At 48.6% G+C, this 17,179-nt stretch overlaps 1 non-coding gene across 1 annotated transcript; it reads left to right on the top strand.

Annotated features, from left to right (window-relative positions):
* The first annotated feature begins 621 nt into the window (after positions 1–621).
* LOC143964686 (U2 spliceosomal RNA) lies at positions 622–808 on the top strand. The gene has a single exon (XR_013271176.1). It is a non-coding gene; the product is annotated as a U2 spliceosomal RNA (small nuclear RNA).
* Positions 809–17,179: the final 16,371 nt, after the last annotated feature.

The following is a 17,179-nucleotide window of genomic DNA, read 5'->3' as shown; positions in this document are numbered from 1 at the left end:
GCCATTTTAGCACCTCAAGAAATGAGATAGGCAGTCATAAATTAAAAGCTGTGTAAATTCCAGAAAATGTACTCTAGTTTGTAGACGCTATAACTTTTGCGCAAACAAAAAAATATTTGCTTATTGACATTTTTTTTACTAAAGACATGTGGCTGAATAAATTTTGCCCTCAATGTATGACTAAAATTTAGTTTATTTGATTTTTCTTATAACAAAAAGAAGAAAATATCATTTTTTTTCAAAATTTTCGCTCTTTTTCCATTTTTATATCGCAAAAAATAAAAATCGCAGAGGCAATCAAATACCATCAAAAGAAAGCTCTATTTGTGGGAAGAAAAGGATGCAAATTTTGTTTGGGTGCAATATTGCATGACCGCACAATTACCAGTTAAAGCAGCGCAGTGCGAAATTGTAAAAAGACCTCTGGTCCTTAAGGTGTTTATTGGTCCGGGGCTGTAGTGGTTAAGCCAATGACACTATTTGGTAAAGGTTTGTAAACACCTGACCATCACACCTACCTAAATGGCCAAAGGTATGTGGACACACGTCCACATTATTGAGTTTAGGTGTTTCCAGTAAATGGTAGTTTTAAAGCTGAAGTTTAGGTATGGCAATTTGTACATCACTTTTGTCCTTCTGGCTAAGATCAAGTGTAGTATCTGTTCTTATCAGTGTCTAGTAGAGGTGCTCCACCATCATTCTGGCCTTCTGACTGGGATGTCTGGATGTATAGAATCCCTGCTGGTATGATGGGGGTCCTGAGGAACATTTCCTGTGGAAAAGAAACCCAGTGAAGCGTTCACTGGGTAAGGTGGAAGTCAGGAATATTTTCTTAGTGTTCAGGGTTCCGAGGGGCCCAGTGCCTCCTGATTCAAACTCTGCTACCATTTATAGCTGAGAAGGCAGGGGGCCCACAGTGGTCAAGTGTCCTCTTTGGGTGTCAGAGTAGCGCTATGATTTTGGGACCGAACTGTGTGAAACTGCACTAGGCCACGAAACTAAAAACTTTTTTTTCCTGCTCCACACCTCATGGACCTTTTGGCTGGGATCAGAGCAATTTTTGTTACCGGTTTCAAGACCAAGCCATTAGTGATGGACGAACTTCCGACGGGACGTTTCGCGAACGCGAAACGCGAACGGGCACAAACGTTCGCGAAAACGACCGTTCGCCGCGGGCTCCATTGACTTCAATGGGAGGCGAATTTCGCAAACCTTTAGGTCGAATTTGCGGCCACGGGGTAATTATTAGGGGGTAGCACGTAGTCCCACCACCTGGACAATAGCATAATACATGTATGAGGTGAATTTGGGATCGATAACTACAAGCATTTTTTTTTTATTTGGGAAATTGTTCTGACAATTCAGGACTATGGAGCTAATGAAGGCAATGGAGGAGAGGGAAGGTCAGGGACCAGGGTAGGCAAACAAGAGGGTGCAGGAGATACAGAGCACTGACAGCAGCACCGTAATACAGAGCACTGACATCAGCACCGTGACATACAGCGCTGACAGCAGCTCCGTGACATACAGCGCTGACAGCAGCTCCGTGACATACAGCGCTGACAGCAGCTCCGTGACATACAGCGCTGACAGCAGCTCCGTGACATACAGCGCTGACAGCAGCTCCGTGACATACAGCGCTGACAGCAGCACCGTGACATACAGCGCTGACAGCAGCTCCGTGACATACAGCGCTGACAGCAGCTCCGTGACATACAGCGCTGACAGCAGCTCCGTGACATACAGCACTGACAGCAGCTCCGTGACATACAGCGCTGACAGCAGCTCCGTGACATACAGCGCTGACAGCAGCACCGTGACATACAGCGCTGACAGCAGCTCCGTGACATACAGCGCTGACAGCAGCTCCGTGACATACAGCGCTGACAGCAGCTCCGTGACATACAGCACTGACAGCAGCTCCGTGACATACAGCGCTGACAGCAGCTCCGTGACATACAGCGCTGACAGCAGCACCGTGACATACAGCGCTGACAGCAGCTCCGTGACATACAGCGCTGACAGCAGCACCGTGACATACAGCGCTGACAGCAGCTCCGTGACATACAGCGCTGACAGCAGCTCCGTGACATACAGCGCTGACAGCAGCACCGTGACATACAGCGCTGACAGCAGCTCCGTGACATACAGCGCTGACAGCAGCTCCGTGACATACAGCGCTGACAGCAGCTCCGTGACATACAGCGCTGACAGCAGCTCCGTGACATACAGCGCTGACAGCAGCTCCGTGACATACAGCGCTGACAGCAGCACCGTGACATACAGCGCTGACAGCAGCTCCGTGACATACAGCGCTGACAGCAGCTCCGTGACATACAGCGCTGACAGCAGCTCCGTGACATACAGCGCTGACAGCAGCTCCGTGACATACAGCGCTGACAGCAGCTCCGTGACATACAGCGCTGACAGCAGCTCCGTGACATACAGCGCTGACAGCAGCTCCGTGACATACAGCGCTGACAGCAGCACCGTAAGCAGCCCCAGGAGGAAGTCAGCACAGCACAGGGATGGTGTGATCCCCTCATAATAAGAACCCCCAGGAGGAAGTCAGCACAGCACAGGGATGGTGTGATCCCCTCATAATAAGAACCCCCAGGAGGAAGTCAGCACAGCACAGGGATGGTGTGATCCCCTCATAATAAGAACCCCCAGGAGGAAGTCAGCACAGCACAGGGATGGTGGGAGCCCCTCATAATAAGAACACCCAGGAGGAAGTCAGCACAGCACAGGGATGGTGGGAACCCCTCATAATAAGCAGCCCCAGTAGAAATATGACACCGCTCAACCTCTTCAAAGAGGAGGGTAGGGGCATATAGTACGGTGTGCTTTTTTGGGTCAGGGAAGTGAGCCAAATGAATTAAGAAGGTCTGTGTGCTTGATTCCAAAAATTGTTTATAGACATATACATGGTCTACTGATCACATGTGTTGAATTCCTCCGAGATCCATGCCTCATTCATTTTTAGAAATGTGAGGTAGTTAACACTGTGGTGAGCTAGGCGAGTACGCTTATCGGTCACAATCCCCCCTGCTGCGCTGAACGTCCTTTCGGACAGGACACTGGATGAGGGGCAAGCCAACAGTTCGATTGCAAATTGGGCAAGCTCTGGCCAGAGGTCAAGCCTGCCCACCCAGTAGTCTAGGGGTTCATCACTCCTCAGAGCGTCCACATCGGCCGTTAACCCAATGTAGTCGGACACCTGACGGTCTAGGCGTTCCCTGATGCTGGATCCGGATGACACCTGTCGATGGGTCGGCTGAAAGAATGACCTCATATCCGAAGTCACCAACACATCTTCAAACCGGCCTCTTCTTGCAGGCGCTGTTGGATTGGTACCCGCAAATCCTTCTCTGGGAGTGGGAATTGCTACTCTGCCAGCGCACGCAAAAGCAGAATGCAGCATTTCTCGAAGCAAGGCCTGGAAGTGCTGCATTCTGACAGCCCTCTGCGACGGCGGTAACATTTCCGCCATTTTGTGTTTGTACCGGGGGTCTAAGTACGTTGCCACCCAGTACTGGTCCTTGACCCTCATGCTTTTTATACGGGGGTCCCTATTAAAACACTGGAGCATGAAGGCCCCCATTTGCACTAAAGTGGAAGCGGTGTGGTGGCCTGGCTCCTGCTCATCATCCAGGATAATGTCGTCCTCTTCATTCTCCTCTCCCCATCCTCGCACAACAGGGATCCCAGAAAGGTTTAAAGCATGCTCTTCTTGCTCCTGCTCATCCGCCCCGGCACCATCCTCCTCTGACTCCTCATCAGACTCCTGTTGTTGACTTGTCTCAGATAGAGTAGCCCCCCCTGGGAATTCATCCAGCATTGCGACTTCCTCATCTTCCCGCTCCTGCTCCTCCACAGCCTGATCAATGACACGACGCAATGCACGCTCCAGAAAGAAGGCATAAGGTACCATGTCACTGATGGCGCCATGGCTGCGACTGACCAGTTTGGTGATCTCCTCAAATGGCCGCAGAAGTCTGCATGTGTCGCGCATGAGCAGCCACTGGCGCGGTGAAAAAAAACCCAGCTCCCCAGAACCGTTTCTTTCGCAGAGTTCATACAGGTAGACGTTAACTGCACGTTTCTGCTGGAGCAGCCTATCAAGCATATAGAAGGTTGAGTTCCATCGCGTCGGGCAATCGCAAATAAGACGTCTGACCGGCAGATGGTGTCGCCGCTGAATGTCAGCAAGGCGAGCCATGGCCGTGTAAGATCTTCTGAAATGGGCCGAGATTTTCCTTGCCTGCCGCAAGATGTCCTGGACCCCAGGGTATTTGACAAGGAATCGCTGCACGACCAAGTTTAAGACGTGTGCCATGCACGGCACGTGCGTGATTTTGCCCTGTTTCAATGCGCTAAGCAGATTGGCACCGTTGTCACACACCACTTTACCAACTGTCAAATTGAGCGGTGTTAGCCACTCATCTGCCTGTGAACGCAAAGCTGAAAGGAGTGCCGGGCCAGTGTGGCTCTTTGCTTCCAGGCACAACAGACGCAGCACGGCATGGCAACGTCTCACCTGGCATGTGGAATAGGTTCTGGGGAGCTTGGGCGGTGCAGTGGAAGAGACGCTAGCAGCGGAAAAGGAGGAGGCAGCTGAGGAGGAGAGGGAGGAGGATGGAGTAGGAGGAGGAGAAGAAGAGTCAGGCCTGCATGCAATCCGTGGCGGTAAAACCAAATCTACACGGGTGCCACGGGTTACATGCTTGACGGCCGTCAGAAGGTTCACCCAGTGGGCAGTAAAACTGATATACCTTCCCTGCCCGTGTTTGCTAGACCACGTGTCTGTGGTCAGATGTATCTTGGCACCGACACTGTGTGCCAGAGATACATTCACTTGCCGCTGAACATGGCCATATAGCTCTGGGATGCCCTTCTCTGAGAAATACTTCCTTCCTGGGACCTTCCATTGTGGTGTTCCAATGGCCACAAATTTGCGAAAGGCCTCCGAGTCCACCAGTTTATATGGCAGTAGTTGGCGGGCTATGAGTTCTGACAAGCCAGCCGCCAACCGTTGGGCAAGAGGGTTATCCGGCGTCATCATTTTTTTACGCTCAAACATTAGGCCCACGGAAGCCTGCCTTTTTGCAGAAAAATGTGAGCTTGGCGTGATGGAAGGTGGAGTGGAGGACAATTGTGAGGAGAGAGGAGAAGGAGAAGTAGAAGACGAGGCTGGACGGTGAGAGCCTGCAGTGTGGCTTTGTGTGTTCCGTTGCTCCCACTGGGCTCGGTGATGGCTGCTCATGTGCCTTCTTAAGGCGGTCGTCCCTAGGTGAGTATTGGGCTTACCGCGACTAACGCGTTGACTGCAAAGATTGCAGATGGCAACGCTATTGTCAGCAGCGGACACGTTAAAAAAAGCCCACACTGCGGAGCCATGTGCCGGTGTCCTGGGAGCGCCAGATGTGACCGTACATGGTCGATGACTCGCTCCTGATACATTTGCAGTCTGCTTTGTCCCTGCTGTGCAATGTAAGTCATTGCTGCTTCTCCTCCCTATCTGCTGGTCCATATCTCCCTCTGAACTCCCCTCCTCTTCCTCTCTTGTGGGCACCCACGTGACATCACTAGACACGTCATCATCAACGTCACCTTCCCCACCGCTATAAGTAGAGTAGGCAGCAACACCGGGGACCAACCTCCTCCTTGGGCTGATCTGGGTACTGGCGTCAGACTGCTGAGTAGCGCTTGTTGCTACCTCCTCTTCCTGATCCAATACCAAGAGTGGCTGCGCATCAGAAATGTCCTCTTGATATGGATCGGAAAATAATTCCAGTGACTCAAGCGGAAGGTATGTGGTGGTGGTGGTGGTGGTCGTGTTGTTGGTGGTAGTGTCTTTGGGGGTGCACATAGCAGAGAGTGAAGAAGAGGGTGCAGATCGAGAGGATGAGGAGGGTGCAGAAGAATAAGGCTGAGTGAGCCACTCAACCAAGTCTGGTGCGTCCTTTAAAGTAATTGAACGCACCTTCTGCAACTTCCCACTTTGGCTCAAGGCTGTTGCTCCTGCCCTACCCCTACCACCCCTGCGGAAGGGCCTGCCTCTTCCTCTGCCTGTCATTTTTTAAATCACCCTGTGACAAAACTCTTAGTCCCTATACCGCTGAAGGACTGCTGCAGTATAGGGCAGCGGTCAGCAGTAGTGCACGTCAACCCTATGTATTGTGGACCGATAGCGGTCCTTACAGAACAGCAGACTGTACTGCACTCAGGCCTATGTACCGTAGCACCCTATACCAAGTTACCAGTCCTTATAAAAACTTTTGTGGACCAAGCAGGTTGTGTGTTAGTGATTAGCAGACTGTACGTCAGTCCCTATACCAATGAAGGACTGCTGCAGTATAGGGCAGCGGTCAGCAGTAGTGCACGGCAACCCTATGTATTGTGGACCGATAGCGGTCCTTACAGAACAGCAGACTGTACTGCACTCAGGCCTATGTACCGTAGCACCCTATACCAAGTTACCAGTCCTTATAAAAACTTTTGTGGACCAAGCAGGTTGTGTGTTAGTGATTAGCAGACTGTACGTCAGTCCCTATACCAATGAAGGACTGCTGCAGTATAGGGCAGCGGTCAGCAGTAGTGCACGGCAACCCTATGTATTGTGGACCGATAGCGGTCCTTACAGAACAGCAGACTGTACTGCACTCAGGCCTATGTACCGTAGCACCCTATACCAAGTTACCAGTCCTTATAAAAACTTTTGTGGACCAAGCAGGTTGTGTGTTAGTGATTAGCAGACTGTACGTCAGTCCCTATACCAATGAAGGACTGCTGCAGTATAGGGCAGCGGTCAGCAGTAGTGCACGGCAACCCTATGTATTGTGGACCGATAGCGGTCCTTACAGAACAGCAGACTGTACTGCACTCAGGCCTATGTACCGTAGCACCCTATACCAAGTTACCAGTCCTTATAAAAACTTTTGTGGACCAAGCAGGTTGTGTGTTAGTGATTAGCAGACTGTACGTCAGTCCCTATACCAATGAAGGACTGCTGCAGTATAGGGCAGCGGTCAGCAGTAGTGCACGGCAACCCTATGTATTGTGGACCGATAGCGGTCCTTACAGAACAGCAGACTGTAACGCACTCAGGCCTATGTACCGTAGCACCCTATACCAAGTTACCAGTCCTTATAAGAACTTTTGTGGACCAAGCAGGTTGTGTGTTAGTGATTAGCAGACTGTACGTCAGTCCCTATACCAATGAAGGACTGCTGCAGTATAGGGCAGCGGTCAGCAGTAGTGCACGGCAACCCTATGTATTGTGGACCGATAGCGGTCCTTACAGAACAGCAGACTGTACTGCACTCAGGCCTATGTACCGTAGCACCCTATACCAAGTTACCAGTCCTTATAAGAACTTTTGTGGACCAAGCAGGTTGTGTGTTAGTGTTTAGCAGACTGTGCGTCAGTCCCTATACCGCTGAAGGACTGCTGCAGTATAGGGCAGCGGTCAGCAGTAGTGCACGGCAACCCTATGTATTGTGGACCGATAGCGGTCCTTACAGAACAGCAGACTGTACTGCACTCAGGCCTATGTACCGTAGCACCCTATACCAAGTTACCAGTCCTTATAAGAACTTTTGTGGACCAAGCAGGTTGTGTGTTAGTGTTTAGCAGACTGTGCGTCAGTCCCTATACCGCTGAAGGACTGCTGCAGTATAGGGCAGCGGTCAGCAGTAGTGCACGGCAACCCTATGTATTGTGGACCGATAGCGGTCCTTACAGAACAGCAGACTGTACTGCACTCAGGCCTATGTACCGTAGCACCCTATACCAAGTTACCAGTCCTTATAAGAACTTTTGTGGACCAAGCAGGTTGTGTGTTAGTGATTAGCAGACTGTACGTCAGTCCCTATACCAATGAAGGACTGCTGCAGTATAGGGCAGCGGTCAGCAGTAGTGCACGGCAACCCTATGTATTGTGGACCGATAGCGGTCCTTACAGAACAGCAGACTGTAACGCACTCAGGCCTATGTACCGTAGCACCCTATACCAAGTTACCAGTCCTTATAAGAACTTTTGTGGACCAAGCAGGTTGTGTGTTAGTGATTAGCAGACTGTACGTCAGTCCCTATACCAATGAAGGACTGCTGCAGTATAGGGCAGCGGTCAGCAGTAGTGCACGGCAACCCTATGTATTGTGGACCGATAGCGGTCCTTACAGAACAGCAGACTGTACTGCACTCAGGCCTATGTACCGTAGCACCCTATACCAAGTTACCAGTCCTTATAAGAACTTTTGTGGACCAAGCAGGTTGTGTGTTAGTGTTTAGCAGACTGTGCGTCAGTCCCTATACCGCTGAAGGACTGCTGCAGTATAGGGCAGCGGTCAGCAGTAGTGCACGGCAACCCTATGTATTGTGGACCGATAGCGGTCCTTACAGAACAGCAGACTGTACTGCACTCAGGCCTATGTACCGTAGCACCCTATACCAAGTTACCAGTCCTTATAAGAACTTTTGTGGACCAAGCAGGTTGTGTGTTAGTGATTAGCAGACTGTACGTCAGTCCCTATACCAATGAAGGACTGCTGCAGTATAGGGCAGCGGTCAGCAGTAGTGCACGGCAACCCTATGTATTGTGGACCGATAGCGGTCCTTACAGAACAGCAGACTGTACTGCACTCAGGCCTATGTACCGTAGCACCCTATACCAAGTTACCAGTCCTTATAAGAACTTTTGTGGACCAAGCAGGTTGTGTGTTAGTGTTTAGCAGACTGTGCGTCAGTCCCTATACCGCTGAAGGACTGCTGCAGTATAGGGCAGCGGTCAGCAGTAGTGCACGTCAACCCTATGTATTGTGGACCGATAGCGGTCCTTACAGAACAGCAGACTGTACTGCACTCAGGCCTATGTACCGTAGCACCCTATACCAAGTTACCAGTCCTTATAAGAACTTTTGTGGACCAAGCAGGTTGTGTGTTAGTGTTTAGCAGACTGTGCGTCAGTCCCTATACCGCTGAAGGACTGCTGCAGTATAGGGCAGCGGTCAGCAGTAGTGCACGGCAACCCTATGTATTGTGGACCGATAGCGGTCCTTACAGAACAGCAGACTGTACTGCACTCAGGCCTATGTACCGTAGCACCCTATACCAAGTTACCAGTCCTTATAAGAACTTTTGTGGACCAAGCAGGTTGTGTGTTAGTGATTAGCAGACTGTACGTCAGTCCCTATACCAATGAAGGACTGCTGCAGTATAGGGCAGCGGTCAGCAGTAGTGCACGGCAACCCTATGTATTGTGGACCGATAGCGGTCCTTACAGAACAGCAGACTGTAACGCACTCAGGCCTATGTACCGTAGCACCCTATACCAAGTTACCAGTCCTTATAAGAACTTTTGTGGACCAAGCAGGTTGTGTGTTAGTGATTAGCAGACTGTACGTCAGTCCCTATACCAATGAAGGACTGCTGCAGTATAGGGCAGCGGTCAGCAGTAGTGCACGGCAACCCTATGTATTGTGGACCGATAGCGGTCCTTACAGAACAGCAGACTGTAACGCACTCAGGCCTATGTACCGTAGCACCCTATACCAAGTTACCAGTCCTTATAAGAACTTTTGTGGACCAAGCAGGTTGTGTGTTAGTGTTTAGCAGACTGTGCGTCAGTCCCTATACCGCTGAAGGACTGCTGCAGTATAGGGCAGCGGTCAGCAGTAGTGCACGTCAACCCTATGTATTGTGGACCGATAGCGGTCCTTACAGAACAGCAGACTGTACTGCACTCAGGCCTATGTACCGTAGCACCCTATACCAAGTTACCAGTCCTTATAAGAACTTTTGTGGACCAAGCAGGTTGTGTGTTAGTGATTAGCAGACTGTACGTCAGTCCCTATACCAATGAAGGACTGCTGCAGTATAGGGCAGCGGTCAGCAGTAGTGCACGGCAACCCTATGTATTGTGGACCGATAGCGGTCCTTACAGAACAGCAGACTGTACCGCACCCAAGCCTATGTACCGTAGCACCCTAGACAGACCAAGTTACCAGTCCTGATAAAGAGCTTTGTGGAACAAGTGAGTTGTGAATGATTAGCAGACTGCAGCAGAAGGGCAGCAGTCAAGTATAATATTCTTTCTATATTTGGAAGAAAGAATATTATACGTGTACAAGCCTATTACCGTACCACTGATACCAGTCCTGAAAAGAACCTTTGTGGAACTAATAGTAACAGCAAGTCTTTAAAATTATCCTCACTGCCTGACAACACTGCTTCCTGCCTGTCCCTATACAAATTGGCAAAAAAGAGTAGGCTGGAACGATTAGCTGGAACAGCTCTTTTGTGGACCTGATAGTAACAGCTAATGATGATGATGATGATGATGATGAAGAAAGACTAATCTGGCTGAGCTGTCCCTAAAATAGCAGCATACAGCGCTCTGTCCCTTTATCTAAACTGACAAAAGAAACTCAGGCTGCTGACCTAACACCTATACCAGTCCTGAAAAGAACTTTTGTGTACCAAATAGCTAGCGTTTTCTCTGTCCCTACTCCACACAGGATCCTTTCCCTACAGTGACAGAAGAAAGAATGTAAAATGGCCACCGGATCGGGTGTATTTATAGGTTAGGGGGAATGTCCAAGTGTCCATGAGCTGTCATGTCTCAATTGGTTGTCCTGTAACACATGATAAACGTGTCACGAAAGGTTAAAGTTCTTGTATACATTAAACACGTAAGTCCGCCGGGGCGAACGACGGAAAAAGGCGTTCGAACCCGCGGACGGCGAAAGTCGGAAATTCGCCGCGAAACGACCGCCGGGCGAACCGTTCGGCCATCACTACAAGCCATTGCACCTGCAGTGGCTCCTTTTTTATTTTTCTTCACATGTATATCCCTCTGCACTTACATGTGTGTTTTTTCACTTGGATTGTAGGGTGTGGCTTGTCGGGCCTACCCTGAAGTCTAGAAGGGGTTTTGTGGCACCCCTTCCCCTGCCTTGGGTGGGGGCCTCTCTTCGGGGGAGAGCCCCTCACTGAGCACTCATACTTTAGCTAATTAAGGGAATCTGGGTCTGCTGGCCCTTTTGGGTAGGTAGACCTAAGTGTGCCTTGCCCCTGTCAGGAGTCTTCCATCCCAGGTTGTCAGGGAAGGTTCCTTCCTCTTCAGAAGGGGACCAAAAGTGCACTTTTTTTGTGTGTGTTCACATACACATTTTTGGTACACTTTTGGTGTTTTGGTTTTTTACGCAACTGCACCTCGGGCTTGAAAAATCAAACAATTACATAGTTATATTTGTCCAGCTTGTACCTATCAAAGTGCCATACTTGTGGGATCCCTGGGGAAGCTGGAAACCACTGAAGTAGGCACTGCTTCTACAATGATTACCGCTAGCTTCCAGGTCCCCTGCCAAGCAGCACAAACTAACCCCCAATGGTCTTCTTTATTTTAGGTATGTGGCTAGCTATGTATGCACATAGTCACTTACCTCTGACGTTTCTGACTTTAGTCTTATTATGCAGTAATATCCATTGCCTTAACTACTTGTCACCTGCCCACAGTAGGTTTACCACAGGTAGGCAGCACAGGCAGGTCAGACAACGGATGTCGTCCGCTCATTTCTAGGTTTGGGGCATGCCCCCCTGCCAACACACACTGTGATTGGACACAGCATGAGTTTGGCAGCTGATTTAAGCTTGGTTTTTGTAGCCAATCACACATAGAGTTCTGTGTGTACAAACACACAGAACTCTGTGTACTGCAAACAGTGATCGGCTGTTTCTTCTCCAGGCAAAGCAGGGATAGTAAAGTAAAAGCAGCACACATTACCCATCGTTAGGCACACAGTTAACCCCAGTCAGCGTCATTAGTACAGTGTCAGTGTACATTATTATCACTAATCCCTGTATTAGTGTCACTAGCGACATCTGCGTCAGTTAGTGACCCTCCCAGATAGTGTCTTTTGGTGCCAGATTTCCTGCCACCCTATCACAGTCTCACTATAAGGCAGTGACCACCGCCATTACAGTACAGTGTCTATAGCTATGTAAATTCCAGTATAAATACCATAGTTTGTAGATGCTATATCTTTCGCACAAGCCAATTAATATACACTTATTGGGATTTTTGTTTTTACCAAAGACATGTAGCAGGATACATTTTGACCTAAATTTATTCGATTTTTTTATTATTTTATTGGATATGTTTTATAACAGAAAGTTATAAAACTAAAGTTTGTTTGTTTTTTTCAAAATTTTTGATATTTTTTTTGTCTATTTTGCAAAAAAATAGAAAACCCAGTGGTGATCAAATACCCCCAAAAGAAAGCTCTATTTGTGTTAAAAAAAAAAAGGAATATATATATATATATATTGCATACAGTGGGAGTCTACGCCATTTCCTGTCCTGCTGCGCTGTCTGCTGGGACACACACGGGTCCCAGTGACAGCGCAGAGATTTCCTATTGCGCTGCGCGAGTCGCGCATGCGCAGTAGGGAACCGGGAAGTGAAGCCGATTCGCTTCACTTCCTGATTCCCTCACCTAGAATGGTGCCGGCAGCCAAGGGCCGAGCGATCGATCGGCCTCGGCTGCCGGCATCGCTGGAACCCGGGAGAGGTGAGTGTCCATTTATTAAAAGTCAGCAGCTGTAGTATTTATAGCTGCTGGCTTTTAATATTTTTTTTTTTGGTGGAATCCCTCTTTAATCAATCCACTGCTTCTGAGCCCAGGCCCTCCTGGACATGCCCCAGCCTGCGACTAGACAGTGAAAGGAGCAGCAGCAGCAGCTCAGCGATGACCCCATCTCTCTGTCACTCTGTGCTTGAACTGATTGGCTCCTTGTGTTGCTTATTCCTCTCACACTGCAGCTCTGCTGTACAGACCCTGAAGGAGGGGAAGAAGGTAGTGAGACAATCAACAGTAAATGACTTCAAACACGCTTGGGGCAAACATAGATCAATAACCAGACAAAAAAAGAAAAAAAAAGAAAAAAAAGAAAGCTTTTTACTGATGTCCGTGTCCCCATTGGGGAAATTCATCTTACTGGTGAAAACAATCACTGAAAAAAGAAATGAGGGGAAACTAAAAAATAAATAGAATTTTCCCCAACTTCCTGCTATATCCCTTAGACAGGAAGTGAAGGGAAATTTCACTAGCCATACACAGACAGTATAAAACTGGCAGGGGTTCTAACCCGTCCCTACTCTAACCAAAGAAAAAAAAAAGACATATAAAAATTATTTAATGGTTACAGATCTGCATTTACCATTTTCCTGCCACCTCTGAAGGGCTTTAATGCCCAGAGACAGAGCAGCTTCTCAATCACGTGATTGCTGTGATTGGTTCTCACAGCGGTCACATGACCAGGATTCACGTGTCGCAGTGCGCTGCAGCACCTAACATGCCACATAAATATTGTTTACTATGTGCCCTTGTTGATTTATATAGATTATTGCAGCTCAACAGAAATAGAGCGAATGAGCTCCTACGCTGACCATACACATTACAATCTGATTGTACAACCACTGTACAATTAACCTTAGATCTACCAAACTATGTCATATTAGGACAAAGCTAAACTATTCAATGTATTAGTATCAAATCAAATAATCCATTGTTCTTGTTGGTAAATCTAAAGGAGATTGGGTGCCCCTACAGAAAGCGTCTTTCCCTGGGGGCTGCTGAGTGGGCTCTCTCCCGAGTCCCACTGCTGCGTCCATTGGCACAGACAGTGAGACTCAGCCCCACTCCCTGCTCCCATGTCACTAAATTTGATTGACAGCAGCGGGAGCCAATCGCTCCTACTGCTTTCAATTTGTCCAATGAGGAGAGAGACAGTGGCTGGAGCCGCTGTGCTCCTGCACATCACTGGATCGGATCGGGCTCAGGTAAGAAAAAAAGGGTGGGTCTGGGGGAGCTGCAGCACAGAAGACATTAAGGTGAAAAACATTGAGGCGTTACAACCCCTTGAAGCATATTAAACACAGCAGCTGGTGGGAGAGGAGAGGAAGGAAGTGCTGCAGGGGTGGGCACAGGGGAGGTCAGACAGTAGAGGGAATTAGTGCTGAATGCCTAGATTAGCGAATATTAATTTGCTATTGTCACACAACTGGATGAAGCCAATTAGAGCCTCAGGCTCTAATCATATGCTTCTAAAAAAAAAAGAAAAAAGAAAAGACCCCATTGGAATCCATGTGTGCAGCACCCTTCATGTAGATTAGAGACCGGGCACATGAATTAGCGGGGCGGCGCTCCTATGGATGGGCTGCCACTGATAGCCACCTTTATTTGCTTGCCATTGACTATGGGATTTGTATTGTCCTTTCAGCAGTGCACCTGACAGCAACCAACCTGCACTGCTGGTTCCAAAATAAACCACAATGAAGGGGGAAAGGAGAAGTTTGGGAGCTCAGATAGAATGTCACAAAGAGAAACACACAATTTAATGACAAATGGATCACAGTAGGGCTGACCCAAGACATTTTGCTGCTTGGATCTAAGAATGAAATGCTGCACCCCCCACCCCCTCAAAAAAAAATAATCATGCCCACCAAAAGGCCCTCACATCCATTATTTTATATCATGATAATTACAACTAAAATTTCATTTATCAGGAAGTCAGATTTACATCAACAGCACCTTGTCTATATGCAAAATTATATGGCATTCCAATATGTTCAATTTCAAGGGGCAGGCTAGGGTAGTATATAGACAGGCTAGGGTAGTATATAGACTGGCTAAGGTAGTATAGGGGCAGGCTAGGGTAGTATATAGACAGGCTAGGGTAGTATAAGGGCAGGCTAGCGTAGTATATGGACAGACTAGGGTGGTATATAGACAGGCTAGGGTAGTATATAGACTGGCTAAGGTAGTATAGCAATACCCTCACTTAAGAGGGCCGCAAGTTTGGTTTGGGTCCTGAGCACAGCTCCGCCAACCCCCCGGCAATCTGCACTACCCACTTTGGCACAGTTAGTATCTAGCAATACACATTAAATCGCTTATACTCTAAATATGTGTGTGTGCGTGGGTGGATAACTCAAGCTCATAGACAATCCTTGAAAGTATATAACTGACTTTACTTATTGTTTTTATAAAAGGAATAACATGAATCAAACATTTGGATTGCAACACATAATCAGGTCCCTGCAGTAACCAGTAATAAAGATAAACAGAGTAATCAGCATAATAAAGTATTGCTATGCAACTCTAGCGCTGCCCTTTTTCAGCTACTTCCCCACATGGGTAAACACCCAGCACTGTCTACCTATGCAGTCAGGCCTGACTGATCTAAATGGAAGTCCAGTAAAACAATATTCGCTAGCAATCTTTCGGTGGTGCACTTGAAGAACAACTTTGTAATCCAAACGTATAATAAAGATAAAGCATCTGTCTTTAAACAGCTCTCACCACTTGGACAAGTCCAAGCCCGGTTTCTCTGCCTTTTCGTCTAGGAACAGGAATCAACCGACCTCCCAGTCTTCAATCCTTCTGGTGTACTGCAGCAAAGATGAGAAAATGTCTCTCAGGTGCAACTAAGCTGGCAGAGAGCTCTTTGGAAAAGAGCACAAGGCCCAGGCTTCAGGCCTTGTGCTTTCAGCAGTTCAGCACAGACCTCCTCTTGCTAGGAGAGAGGGGGGTGTCCAAAGAGAGCGAACTAGGCCTCTCCCCCTCCTTATATTTCCTCCCCCATAAGTCTCTGGGGCATAACTCAAAGCATCCTGGGAACCAGCGGGGTTCTGGGAACAGTAGTTTTATAGTTCTTAAAGAGACCCCGCTACAGTAGTATAGGGGCAGGCTAGGGTAGTATATAGACAGGCTAGGATAGTATAAGGGCAGGCTAGCGTAGTATATGGACAGACTAGGGTGGTATATAGACAGGCTAGGGCAGTATAGGGGCAGACTGGGGTAGTATATAGACAGGCTAGGTTGGTATAGGGGCAGGCTAGGGTAGTATAAGGGCAGGCTAGGGCAGTATATCCAGTAGAGATCCACGCTATTTCCGGGAACCTGCTTTTCCGGGACTACGTCTGTTGACGTCGTCCCGTGCACGAGCGGCCTGCGCGCACCCTGAGGGGCGCGCGTGGCGCGCTCTGTGATCAGCGAGTCTATGAGACTCGTCTGATCACGGATCGGAGCAAGGCGTCGATCCCAACCCTTTACCACGTGATCAGCTGTCAGCCAATGACAGCTGATCATGTGACACAACAGAGCCGGTAATCGGCTATTTTTCCTCAGCGCGAGGAGAAAAAAAAAGCCGATCACCGGCGGCCGTGAGAGGCACTTCAGTCCCGATCATGGCCAGCTCATCAGTGCCCACCTGCCCCCTGCCAGTGCCACCTACATATTAAAAAAGTGCCCCCCATCAGTGCCCACAGTGCCACCCATCAGTGCCCACAGTGCCACCCATCAGTGCCCACAGTGCCACCTATCAGTGCCCACAATCTGCCTCAACAACAGTGCTGCACCCCAGTGCCACATATCCGTGCCCATCAGTGTCATCTACCAGTGCCCATCAGTGCCGCCCATCAGTGCCACCTATCAGTGCCCATCAGTCCCATCTATCAGTGGTACCTATCAGTGCCACCGATCCGTGCCACCCATCAGTGCCATCTTATCTGTGCCCATCTTTGCCCATCAGTGCCGCCTTATCTGTGCCCATCAGTACTGCCTGATCTGTGCCTATCGGTGCCACCTTATCTGTGCCTATTAATGCCGCCTTAACTGTGCCTATCAGTGCCCACCAGTGCAGCCTATCAGTGCCCACCAGTGCAGCCTATCAGTGCCCACCAGTTCCACCTCATCAGCGCATTTCAATGAAGGAGAAAAATGACCTGTTTGCAAAATTTTATAACAAACTATGAAACATGATTTTTTATTTTTTTTTATTTTGCATCTTTTTTTTGTTTGTTTAGCAAAAAATAAAACTCCCAGCTGTAATTAAATACCACCAAAAGAAAGCTCTATTTGTGGGAAAAAAATGATAAAAATTTCATTTTGGTACAGTGTTGTATGCCCGCGCAATTGTCATTCAAAGTGCATCAGCGCTGAAAGCTTAAAATTGGTCTGGACAGGAGGGGGGTTTAAATGCCCAGTAAGCAAGTGGATATGGACAGACTAGGGTGGTATATAGACAGACTGGGGTTGTATATAGACAGGCTAGGTTAGTATAGGGGCAGACTGGGGTAGTATATAGACAGGCTAGGGTAGTATAGGGGCAG

The sequence above is a fragment of the Lithobates pipiens genome, unplaced genomic scaffold, assembly GCF_037356315.1.
Source record: "Lithobates pipiens isolate NorthernLeopardFrog02 unplaced genomic scaffold, aLitPip1_a1.2 Scaffold_8, whole genome shotgun sequence".
Classification (NCBI taxonomy): domain Eukaryota; kingdom Metazoa; phylum Chordata; class Amphibia; order Anura; family Ranidae; genus Lithobates; species Lithobates pipiens.
The sequence above is the reverse complement of the archived record's forward strand: the minus strand, read 5'-3'. Positions and strand labels throughout refer to the sequence as shown.